This window comes from Dromaius novaehollandiae, chromosome 19 (assembly GCF_036370855.1).
Source record: "Dromaius novaehollandiae isolate bDroNov1 chromosome 19, bDroNov1.hap1, whole genome shotgun sequence".
Taxonomy (NCBI): domain Eukaryota; kingdom Metazoa; phylum Chordata; class Aves; order Casuariiformes; family Dromaiidae; genus Dromaius; species Dromaius novaehollandiae.
In genome coordinates this window covers 14590309-14603593 of record NC_088116.1, presented here as the reverse complement: position 1 = coordinate 14603593, position 13285 = coordinate 14590309, and positions in this window count along the sequence as shown.

The window sequence follows — 13285 nt, the reverse complement described above, 5'->3', positions numbered from 1 at the left end:
CTGCTGTGACCTCACAAGCACAGCCAGCAGCCATGAGCCTGCCACTGGCCTAGGAGGCACTGAGGCTGCTGTGACGTCACAATCACAGCCAGCAGCCATGAGCCTGCCACGGGCCTAGGAGGCACTCAGGCTGCTGTGATGTCACAAGCACAACCAGCAGCCATGAGCCTGCCACTGGCCTAGGAGGCACTCAGGCTGCTGTGACGTCACAAGCACAGCCAGCAGCCATGAGCATGGCACTGGCAGAGGAGGCACTGAGGCTGCTGTGACCTCACAAGCACAGCCAGCAGCCATGAGCCTGACACTGGCCTGGGAGGCACTGAGGCTGGTGTGACGTCACAAGCACATCCAGCAGCCATGAGCATCACACTGGCCTAGGAGGCACTGAAGCTGCTGTGACCTCACAAGCACAGCCAGCAGGGGGCGCTGGACACTAACCTATGAGGCACTGAGTCTGCTGTGACCTCACAAGCAGAGCCAGAACGGGACACTGGACACTAAGTGATGAGGCACTGAGTCTGCTGTGACCTCACAAGCACAGCCAGCAGCCATGAGCCTGCCACTGGCCGAGGAGGCATTCAGGCTGCTGTGACCTCACAAGCACAACCAGCAGCCATGAGACTGCCCCTGGACTCAGAGGCACTGAGGCTGTTGTGACCTCACAAGCACAGCCAGCAGCCATGAGCCTGACAGTGGCAGAGGAATCACTGGGGCTGCTGTGACCTCACAAGCACAGCCAGCAGGGGACGCTGGACACTAAGTTTTGAGGCACTGAGGCTGCTGTGACCTCACAAGCACAGCCAGCAGCCATGAGACTGCCCCTGGACTCACAGGCACTGAGGCTGCTGTGACCTCACAAGCACAGCCAGCAGCCATGAGCCTGATATTGGCCTGGGAGGCACTGAGGCTGCTGTGACCTCACAAGCAGAGCCAGCAGGGGGCGCTGGACATTAACCTATGAGGCACTGAGGCTGCTGTGACCAAACAAGCAGAGCCAGCAATGGACGCTGGACACTAAACTGTGAGGCACTGAGGCTGCTATAACCTCACAAGCACAGCCATCAGCCATGAGCCTGCCACTGGCCTAGGAGGCATTCAGGCCTCTGTGACCTCACAAGCACAGCCAGCAGCCATGAGACTGCCACTGGCCTAGGAGGAACTGAGGCTGCTGTGACCTCACAAGCACAGCCAGCATGCATTAGCATGGTACTATCCACGGAGACACTGAGTCTGCTGCGACCTCACAAGCAGAGCCAGCAGGGGGTGCTGGACACCAACTTTTGAGGCACTGAGTCTGCTGTGACCTCACAAGCAGAGCCAGCAATGGACGCTGGACACAAAACTATGAAGCACTGAGGCTGATGTGACCTCACAATCACAGCCAGCAGGGGGCGCTGGACACTAACCTATGAGGCCCTGAGTCTGCTGTGACCTCACAAGCAGAGCCAGAACGGGACGCTGGACACTAAACGATGAGGCACTGAGTCTGCTGTGACCTCACAAGCACAGCCAGCAGCCATGAGCCTGACACTGGCCGAGAAGGCATTCAGGCTGCTGTGACCTCACAAGCACAGCCAGCAGGGGACGCTGGACACTAAGTTTTGAGGCACTGAGTCTGCTGTGACCTCACAAGCACAGCCAGCAGCCATGAGCCTGACAGTGGCCTAGGAGGCACTGAGGCTGCTGTGACCTCACAAGCACAGCCAGCAGCCATGAGCCTGATACTGGCCTAGGAGGCACTGAGGCTGCTGTGACCTCACAAGCAGAGCCAGCAGGGGGCGCTGGACATTAGCCTATGAGGCACTGAGTCTGCTGTGACCAAACAAGCAGAGCCAGCAATGGACGCTGCACACTAAACTGTGAGGCACTGAGGCTGCTATAACCTCACAAGCACAGCCAGCAGCCATGAGCCTGCCACTGGCCTAGGAGGCATTCAGGCCTCTGTGACCTCACAAGCACAGGCAGCAGCCATGAGACTGCCACTGGCCTCGGAGGCACTGAGGCTGCTGTGACCTCACAAGCACAGCCAGCATGCATTAGCATGGTACTATCCACGGAGACACTGAGTCTGCTGCGACCTCACAAGCAGAGCCAGCAGGGGGCGCTGGACACCAACTTATGAGGCACTGAGTCTGCTGTGACCTCACAAGCACAGCCAGCAGGGGACGCTGGACACTAAACTATGAAGCACTGAGGCTGCTGTGACCTCACAATCACAGCCAGCAGCCATGAGCCTGATACTGGCCTAGGAGGCACTGAGGCTGCTGTGACCTCACAAGCACAGCCAGCAGCCATGAGCCTGATACTGGCCTAGGAGGCACTGAGGCTGCTGTGACCTCACAAGCACAGCCAGCAGCCATGAGCATGGCAGTGGCAGAGGAGGCACTGAGGCTGCTGTGACGTCAGAAGCACAGCCAGCAGCCATGAGCCTGATACTGGCCTGAGAGGCACTGAGGCTGCTGTGACCTCACAAGCACAGCCAGCAGCCATGAGCCTGATACTGGCCTAGGAGGCACTTAGGCTGCTGTGACCTCACAAACACAGCCAGCAGCCATGAGCATGGCACTGGCAGAGGAGGCACTGAGGCTGCTGTGACGTCACAAGCACAGCAAGCAGCCATGAGCCTGATACTGGCCTAGGAGGCATTCAGGTTTCTGTGACCTCAGAAGCACAGCCAGCAGCCATGAGCCTGATACTGGCCTAGGAGGCACTGAGGCTGCTGTGACCTCACAAGCACAGCCAGCAGGGGGCGCTGGACTCTAACCGATGAGGCACTGAGGCTGCTGTGACCTCACAAGCACAGCCAGCAGCCATGAGCCTGCCACTGGCCTAGGAGGCATTCAGGTTTCTGTGACCTCACAAGCACAGCCAGCAGCCATGAGCCTGATACTGGCCTAGGAGGCACTGAGGCTGCTGTGACCTCACAAGCACAGCCAGCAGCCATGAGCATGGCAGTGGCAGAGGAGGCACTGAGGCTGCTGTGACGTCAGAAGCACAGGCAGCAGCCATGAGCCTGACAGTGGCGGAGGAGGCCCTGGGGCTGCTGTGACCTCACAGGCACAGCCAGCAGGGGACGCTGGACACTAACTTTTGAGGCACTGAGGCTGCTGTGACCTCACAAGCACAGCCAGCAGCCATGAGCCTGCCACTGGCCTAGGAGGCACTGAGGCTGCTGTGACGTCACAATCACAGCCAGCAGCCATGAGCCTGCCACGGGCCTAGGAGGCACTGAGGCTGCTGTGACGTCACAAGCACAGCCAGCAGCCATGAGCATGGCACTGGCAGAGGAGGCACTCAGGCTGCTGTGACCTCACAAGCACAGCCAGCAGCCATGAGCCTGACACTGGCCTGGGAGGCACTGAGGCTGGTGTGACGTCACAAGCACATCCAGCAGCCATGAGCATCACACTGGCCTAGGAGGCACTGAGGCTGCTGTGACCTCACAAGCACAGCCAGCAGGGGGCGCTGGACACTAACCTATGAGGCACTGAGTCTGCTGTGACCTCACAAGCAGAGCCAGAACGGGACGCTGGACACTAAGTGATGAGGCACTGAGTCTGCTGTGACCTCACAAGCACAGCCAGCAGCCATGAGCCTGCCACTGGCCGAGGAGGCATTCAGGCTGCTGTGACCTCACAAGCACAACCAGCAGCCATGAGACTGCCCCTGGACTCAGAGGCACTGAGGCTGTTGTGACCTCACAAGCACAGCCAGCAGCCATGAGCCTGACAGTGGCAGAGGAATCACTGGGGCTGCTGTGACCTCACAAGCACAGCCAGCAGGGGACGCTGGACACTAAGTTTTGAGGCACTGAGGCTGCTGTGACCTCACAAGCACAGCCAGCAGCCATGAGACTGCCCCTGGACTCACAGGCACTGAGGCTGCTGTGACCTCACAAGCACAGCCAGCAGCCATGAGCCTGATACTGGCCTAGGAGGCACTGAGGCTGCTGTGACCTCACAAGCACAGCCAGCAGCCATGAGCATGGCACGGGCCTAGGAGGCACTGTGTCTGCTGTGACGTCACAAGCACAGCCAGCAGCCATGAGCCTGATATTGGCCTGGGAGGCACTGAGTCTGCTGTGACCTCACAAGCAGAGCCAGCAGGGGGCGCTGGACATTAACCTATGAGGCACTGAGTCTGCTGTGACCAAACAAGCAGAGCCAGCAGTGGACGCTGGACACTAAACTGTGAGGCACTGAGGCTGCTATAACCTCACAAGCACAGCCATCAGCCATGAGCCTGCCACTGGCCTAGGAGGCATTCAGGCCTCTGTGAGCTCACAAGCACAGGCAGCAGCCATGAGACTGCCACTGGCCTAGGAGGAACTGAGGCTGCTGTGACCTCACAAGCACAGCCAGCATGCATTAGCATGGTACTATCCACGGAGACACTGAGTCTGCTGCGACCTCACAAGCAGAGCCAGCAGGGGGTGCTGGACACCAACTTTTGAGGCACTGAGTCTGCTGTGACCTCACAAGCAGAGCCAGCAATGGACGCTGGACACAAAACTATGAAGCACTGAGGCTGATGTGACCTCACAATCACAGCCAGCAGGGGGCGCTGGACACTAACCTATGAGGCCCTGAGTCTGCTGTGACCTCACAAGCAGAGCCAGAACGGGACGCTGGACACTAAACGATGAGGCACTGAGTCTGCTGTGACCTCACAAGCACAGCCAGCAGCCATGAGCCTGACACTGGCCTGGGAGGCACTGAGGCTGCTGTGACCTCACAAGCACAGCCAGCAGGGGACGCTGGACACTAAGTTTTGAGGCACTGAGTCTGCTGTGACCTCACAAGCACAGCCAGCAGCCATGAGCCTGACAGTGGCCTAGGAGGCACTGAGGCTGCTGTGACCTCACAAGCACAGCCAGCAGCCATGAGCCTGATACTGGCCTAGGAGGCACTGAGGCTGCTGTGACCTCACAAGCAGAGCCAGCAGGGGGCGCTGGACATTAGCCTATGAGGCACTGAGTCTGCTGTGACCAAATAAGCAGAGCCAGCAATGGACGCTGGACACTAAACTGTGAGGCACTGAGGCTGCTATAACCTCACAAGCACAGCCAGCAGCCATGAGCCTGCCACTGGCCTAGGAGGCATTCAGGCCTCTGTGACCTCACAAGCACAGGCAGCAGCCATGAGACTGCCACTGGCCTCGGAGGCACTGAGGCTGCTGTGACCTCACAAGCACAGCCAGCATGCATTAGCATGGTACTATCCACGGAGACACTGAGTCTGCTGCGACCTCACAAGCAGAGCCAGCAGGGGGCGCTGGACACCAACTTATGAGGCACTGAGTCTGCTGTGACCTCACAAGCACAGCCAGCAGGGGACGCTGGACACCAAACTATGAAGCACTGAGGCTGCTGTGACCTCACAATCACAGCCAGCAGCCATGAGCCTGATACTGGCCTAGGAGGCACTGAGGCTGCTGTGACCTCACAAGCACAGCCAGCAGCCATGAGCCTGATACTGGCCTAGGAGGCACTGAGGCTGCTGTGACCTCACAAGCACAGCCAGCAGCCATGAGCATGGCAGTGGCAGAGGAGGCACTGAGGCTGCTGTGACGTCAGAAGCACAGCCAGCAGCCATGAGCCTGATACTGGCCTGTGAGGCACTGAGGCTGCTGTGACCTCACAAGCACAGCCAGCAGCCATGAGCCTGATACTGGCCTAGGAGGCACTTAGGCTGCTGTGACCTCACAAACACAGCCAGCAGCCATGAGCATGGCACTGGCAGAGGAGGCACTGAGGCTGCTGTGACGTCACAAGCACAGCAAGCAGCCATGAGCCTGATACTGGCCTAGGAGGCATTCAGGTTTCTGTGACCTCAGAAGCACAGCCAGCAGCCATGAGCCTGATACTGGCCTAGGAGGCACTGAGGCTGCTGTGACCTCACAAGCACAGCCAGCAGGGGGCGCTGGACTCTAACCGATGAGGCACTGAGGCTGCTGTGACCTCACAAGCACAGCCAGCAGCCATGAGCCTGCCACTGGCCTAGGAGGCATTCAGGTTTCTGTGACCTCACAAGCACAGCCAGCAGCCATGAGCCTGATACTGGCCTAGGAGGCACTGAGGCTGCTGTGACCTCACAAGCACAGCCAGCAGCCATGAGCATGGCAGTGGCAGAGGAGGCACTGAGGCTGCTGTGACGTCAGAAGCACAGGCAGCAGCCATGAGCCTGACAGTGGCGGAGGAGGCCCTGGGGCTGCTGTGACCTCACAGGCACAGCCAGCAGGGGACGCTGGACACTAACTTTTGAGGCACTGAGTCTGCTGTGACCTCACAAGCACAGCCAGCAGCAATGAGCCTGCCACTGGCCTAGGAGGCACTGAGGCTGGTGTGACCTCACAAGCACAGCCAGCAGCCATGAGCCTGATACTGGCCTAGGAGGCACTGAGTCTGCTGTGACCTCAAAAGCACAGCCAGCAGCCATGAGCATGGCACGGGCCTAGGAGGCACTGAGTGTGCTGTGACGTCACAAGCACAGCCAGCAGCCATGAGCATGGCACTATCCACGGAGACCCTGAGTCTGCTGTGACCTCACAAGCACAGCCAGCAGGGGATGCTGGACACTAAACTATGAAGCATTGAGGCTGATGTGACCTCACAAGCACATCCAGCAGCCATGACACTGCCACTGGTAGAGGAGGCACTGAGGCTGCTGTGACGTCACAAGCACAGCCAGCAGCCATGAGCCTGATACTGGCCTAGGAGGCACTGAGGCTGCTGTGACCTCACAAGCACAGCCAGCAGGGGGCGCTGGAAACTAAACTATGAGGCACTGAGGCTGCTGTGACCTCACAAGCACAGCGAGCAGGGGACGCAGGACACTAACTTTTGGGGCCCTGAGTCTGCTGTGACCTCACAAGCACAGCCAGCAGCCATGAGACTGCCACTGGCCGAGGAGGCATTCAGGCTGCTGTGACCTCACAAGCACAACCAGCAGCCATGAGCTTGATACTGGCCTACGAGGCACTGAGGCTTCTGTGACCTCACAAGCACAGCCAGCAGCCATGAGACTGCCCCTCGACTCACAGGCACTGAGGCTGCTGTGACCCGAGAAGCACAGCCAGCAGCCATGAGCATGGCACTATCCATAGAGTCACTGAGGCTGCTGTGACCTCACAAGCACAGCCAGCAGCCATGAGCCTGATACTGGCCTAGGAGGCACTGAGGCTGCTGTGACCTCACAAGCACAGCCAGCAGCCATGAGCATGGCACGGGCCTAGGAGGCACTGTGTCTGCTGTGACGTCACAATGACAGCCAGCAGCCATGAGCCTGATATTGGCCTGGGAGGCACTGAGTCTGCTGTGACCTCACAAGCAGAGCCAGCAGGGGGCGCTGGACATTAACCTATGAGGCACTGAGTCTGCTGTGACCAAACAAGCAGAGCCAGCAATGGACGCTGGACACTAAACTGTGAGGCACTGAGGCTGCTATAACCTCACAAGCACAGCCAGCAGCCATGAGCCTGCCACTGGCCTAGGAGGCATTCACGCCTCTGTGACCTCACAAGCACAGCCAGCAGCCATGAGACAGCCACTGGCCTAGGAGGAACTGAGGCTGCTGTGACCTCACAAGCACAGCCAGCATGCTTTAGCATGGTACTATCCACGGAGACACTGAGTCTGCTGCGACCTCACAAGCAGAGCCAGCAGGGGGCGCTGGACACCAACTTTTGAGGCACTGAGTCTGCTGTGACCTCACAAGCACAGCCAGCAGGGGACGCTGGACACTAAACTATGAAGCACTGAGGCTGATGTGACCTCACAATCACAGCCAGCAGCCATGAGCCTGATACTGGCCTAGGAGGCACTGAGGCTGCTGTGACCTCACAAGCACAGCCAGCAGCCATGAGCCTGCCACTGGCCTAGGAGGCACTGAGGCTGCTGTGACCTCACAAGCACAGCCAGCAGCCATGAGCATGGCAGTGGCAGAGGAGGCACTGAGGCTGCTGTGACGTCACAAGCACAGCCAGCAGCCATGAGCCTGATACTGGCCTGAGAGGCACTGAGGCTGCTGTGACCTCACAAGCACAGCCAGCAGCCATGAGCCTGATACTGGCCTAGGAGGCACTGAGGCTGCTGTGACCTCACAAACACAGCCAGCAGCCATGAGCAAGGCACTGGCAGAGGAGGCACTGAGGCTGCTGTGACGTCACAATCACAGCCAGCAGCCATGAGCCTGATACTGGCCTAGGAGGCACTGAGGCTCCTGTGACCTCACAAGCACAGCCAGCAGCCATGAGCCTGATACTGGCCTAGGAGGCACTGAGGCTGCTGTGACCTCACAAACACAGCCAGCAGCCATGAGCATGGCACGGGCCTAGGAGGCACTGAGTGTGCTGTGACGTCACAAGCACAGCCAGCAGCCATGAGCATGGCACTATCCACGGAGACACTGAGTCTGCTGTGACCTCACAAGCACAGCCAGCAGGGGATGCTGGACACTAAACTATGAAGCACTGAGGCTGATGTGACCTCACAAGCACATCCAGCAGCCATGAGACTGCCACTGGCAGAGGAGGCACTGAGGCTGCTGTGACGTCACAAGCACAGCCAGCAGCCATGAGCCTGATACTGGCCTAGGAGGCACTGAGGCTGCTGTGACCTCACAAGCACAGCCAGCAGGGGGCGCTGGAAACTAAACTATGAGGCACTGAGGCTGCTGTGACCTCACAAGCACAGCGAGCAGGGGACGCAGGACACTAACTTTTGGGGCCCTGAGTCTGCTGTGACCTCACAAGCACAGCCAGCAGCCATGAGACTGCCACTGGCCGAGGAGGCATTCAGGCTGCTGTGACCTCACAAGCACAGCCAGCAGCCATGAGCCTGATACTGGCCTAGGAGGCACTGAGGCTGCTGTGACCTCACAAACACAGCCAGCAGCCATGAGCAAGGCACTGGCAGAGGAGGCACTGAGGCTGCTGTGACGTCACAATCACAGCCAGCAGCCATGAGCCTGATACTGGCCTAGGAGGCACTGAGGCTCCTGTGACCTCACAAGCACAGCCAGCAGCCATGAGCCTGATACTGGCCTAGGAGGCACTGAGGCTGCTGTGACCTCACAAACACAGCCAGCAGCCATGAGCATGGCACGGGCCTAGGAGGCACTGAGTGTGCTGTGACGTCACAAGCACAGCCAGCAGCCATGAGCATGGCACTATCCACGGAGACACTGAGTCTGCTGTGACCTCACAAGCACAGCCAGCAGGGGATGCTGGACACTAAACTTTGAAGCACTGAGGCTGATGTGACCTCACAAGCACATCCAGCAGCCATGAGACTGCCACTGGCAGAGGAGGCACTGAGGCTGCTGTGACGTCACAAGCACAGCCAGCAGCCATGAGCCTGATACTGGCCTAGGAGGCACTGAGGCTGCTGTGACCTCACAAGCACAGCCAGCAGGGGGCGCTGGAAACTAAACTATGAGGCACTGAGGCTGCTGTGACCTCACAGGCACAGCCAGCAGGGGACGATGGACACTAACTTTTGGGGCCCTGAGTCTGCTGTGACCTCACAAGCACAGCCAGCAGCCATGAGACTGCCACTGGCCGAGGAGGCATTCAGGCTGCTGTGACCTCACAAGCACAACCAGCAGCCATGAGCTTGATACTGGCCTAGGAGGCACTGAGGCTTCTGTGACCTCACAAGCACAGCCAGCAGCCATGAGACTGCCCCTCGACTCACAGGCACTGAGGCTGCTGTGACCTGAGAAGCACAGCCAGCAGCCATGAGCATGGCACTATCCACAGAGTCACTGAGGCTGCTGTGACCTCAGAAGCACAGCCAGCAGCCATGAGTCTGATACTGGCCTAGGAGGCACTGAGGCTGCTGTGACCTCACAAGCACAGCCAGCAGCCATGAGCCTGATACTGGCCTAGGAGGCACTGAGGCTGCTGTGACCTCACAAGCACAGCCAGCAGCCATGAGCCTGATACTGGCCTAGGAGGCACTGAGGCTGCTGTGACCTCACAAGCACAGCCAGCAGCCATGAGCATGGCACGGGCCTAGGAGGCACTGTGTCTGCTGTGACGTCACAATGACAGCCAGCAGCCATGAGCCTGATATTGGCCTGGGAGGCACTGAGTCTGCTGTGACCTCACAAGCAGAGCCAGCAGGGGGCGCTGGACATTAACCTATGAGGCACTGAGTCTGCTGTGACCAAACAAGCAGAGCCAGCAATGGACGCTGGACACTAAACTGTGAGGCACTGAGGCTGCTATAACCTCACAAGCACAGCCAGCAGCCATGAGCCTGCCACTGGCCTAGGAGGCATTCACGCCTCTGTGACCTCACAAGCACAGCCAGCAGCCATGAGACAGCCACTGGCCTAGGAGGAACTGAGGCTGCTGTGACCTCACAAGCACAGCCAGCATGCTTTAGCATGGTACTATCCACGGAGACACTGAGTCTGCTGCGACCTCACAAGCAGAGCCAGCAGGGGGCGCTGGACACCAACATTTGAGGCACTGAGTCTGCTGTGACCTCACAAGCACAGCCAGCAGGGGACGCTGGACACTAAACTATGAAGCACTGAGGCTGATGTGACCTCACAATCACAGCCAGCAGCCATGAGCCTGATACTGGCCTAGGAGGCACTGAGGCTGCTGTGACCTCACAAACACAGCCAGCAGCCATGAGCAAGGCACTGGCAGAGGAGGCACTGAGGCTGCTGTGACGTCACAATCACAGCCAGCAGCCATGAGCCTGATACTGGCCTAGGAGGCACTGAGGCTCCTGTGACCTCACAAGCACAGCCAGCAGCCATGAGCCTGATACTGGCCTAGGAGGCACTGAGGCTGCTGTGACCTCACAAACACAGCCAGCAGCCATGAGCATGGCACGGGCCTAGGAGGCACTGAGTGTGCTGTGACGTCACAAGCACAGCCAGCAGCCATGAGCATGGCACTATCCACGGAGACACTGAGTCTGCTGTGACCTCACAAGCACAGCCAGCAGGGGATGCTGGACACTAAACTATGAAGCACTGAGGCTGATGTGACCTCACAAGCACATCCAGCAGCCATGAGACTGCCACTGGCAGAGGAGGCACTGAGGCTGCTGTGACGTCACAAGCACAGCCAGCAGCCATGAGCCTGATACTGGCCTAGGAGGCACTGAGGCTGCTGTGACCTCACAAGCACAGCCAGCAGGGGGCGCTGGAAACTAAACTATGAGGCACTGAGGCTGCTGTGACCTCACAGGCACAGCCAGCAGGGGACGATGGACACTAACTTTTGGGGCCCTGAGTCTGCTGTGACCTCACAAGCACAGCCAGCAGCCATGAGACTGCCACTGGCCGAGGAGGCATTCAGGCTGCTGTGACCTCACAAGCACAACCAGCAGCCATGAGCTTGATACTGGCCTAGGAGGCACTGAGGCTTCTGTGACCTCACAAGCACAGCCAGCAGCCATGAGACTGCCCCTCGACTCACAGGCACTGAGGCTGCTGTGACCTGAGAAGCACAGCCAGCAGCCATGAGCATGGCACTATCCACAGAGTCACTGAGGCTGCTGTGACCTCAGAAGCACAGCCAGCAGCCATGAGTCTGATACTGGCCTAGGAGGCACTGAGGCTGCTGTGACCTCACAAGCACAGCCAGCAGCCATGAGCCTGATACTGGCCTAGGAGGCACTGAGGCTGCTGTGACCTCACAAGCACAGCCAGCAGCCATGAGCCTGATACTGGCCTAGGAGGCACTGAGGCTGCTGTGACCTCACAAGCACAGCCAGCAGCCATGAGCATGGCACGGGCCTAGGAGGCACTGTGTCTGCTGTGACGTCACAATGACAGCCAGCAGCCATGAGCCTGATATTGGCCTGGGAGGCACTGAGTCTGCTGTGACCTCACAAGCAGAGCCAGCAGGGGGCGCTGGACATTAACCTATGAGGCACTGAGTCTGCTGTGACCAAACAAGCAGAGCCAGCAATGGACGCTGGACACTAAACTGTGAGGCACTGAGGCTGCTATAACCTCACAAGCACAGCCAGCAGCCATGAGCCTGCCACTGGCCTAGGAGGCATTCACGCCTCTGTGACCTCACAAGCACAGCCAGCAGCCATGAGACAGCCACTGGCCTAGGAGGAACTGAGGCTGCTGTGACCTCACAAGCACAGCCAGCATGCTTTAGCATGGTACTATCCACGGAGACACTGAGTCTGCTGCGACCTCACAAGCAGAGCCAGCAGGGGGCGCTGGACACCAACATTTGAGGCACTGAGTCTGCTGTGACCTCACAAGCACAGCCAGCAGGGGACGCTGGACACTAAACTATGAAGCACTGAGGCTGATGTGACCTCACAATCACAGCCAGCAGCCATGAGCCTGATACTGGCCTAGGAGGCACTGAGGCTGCTGTGACCTCACAAGCACAGCCAGCAGCCATGAGCCTGATACTGGCCTAGGAGGCACTGAGGCTGCTGTGACCTCACAAGCACAGCCAGCAGCCATGAGCATGGCAGTGGCAGAGGAGGCACTGAGGCTGCTGTGACGTCACAAGCACAGCCAGCAGCCATGAGCCTGATACTGGCCTGAGAGGCACTGAGGCTGCTGTGACCTCACAAGCACAGCCAGCAGCCATGAGCCTGATACTGGCCTAGGAGGCACTGAGGCTGCTGTGACCTCACAAACACAGCCAGCAGCCATGAGCAAGGCACTGGCAGAGGAGGCACTGAGGCTGCTGTGACGTCACAATCACAGCCAGCAGCCATGAGCCTGATACTGGCCTAGGAGGCACTGAGGCTCCTGTGACCTCACAAGCACAGCCAGCAGCCATGAGCCTGATACTGGCCTAGGAGGCACTGAGGCTGCTGTGACCTCACAAACACAGCCAGCAGCCATGAGCATGGCACTGGCAGAGGAGGCACTGAGGCTGCTGTGACGTCACAAGCACAGCAAGCAGCCATGAGCCTGATACTGGCCTAGGAGGCATTCAGGTTTCTGTGACCTCAGAAGCACAGCCAGCAGCCATGAGCCTGATACTGGCCTAGGAGGCACTGAGGCTGCTGTGACCTCACAAGCACAGCCAGCAGGGGGCGCTGGACAGTAAACGATGAGGCACTGAGGCTGCTGTGACCTCACAAGCACAGCCAGCAGCCATGAGCCTGCCACTGGCCTAGGAGGCATTCAGGTTTCTGTGCCCTCAGAAGCACAGCCAGCAGCCATGAGCCTGATACTGGCCTAGGAGGCACTGAGGCTGCTGTGACCTCACAAGCACAGCCAGCAGCCATGAGCATGGCAGTGGCAGAGGAGGCACTGAGGCTGCTGTGACGTCACAA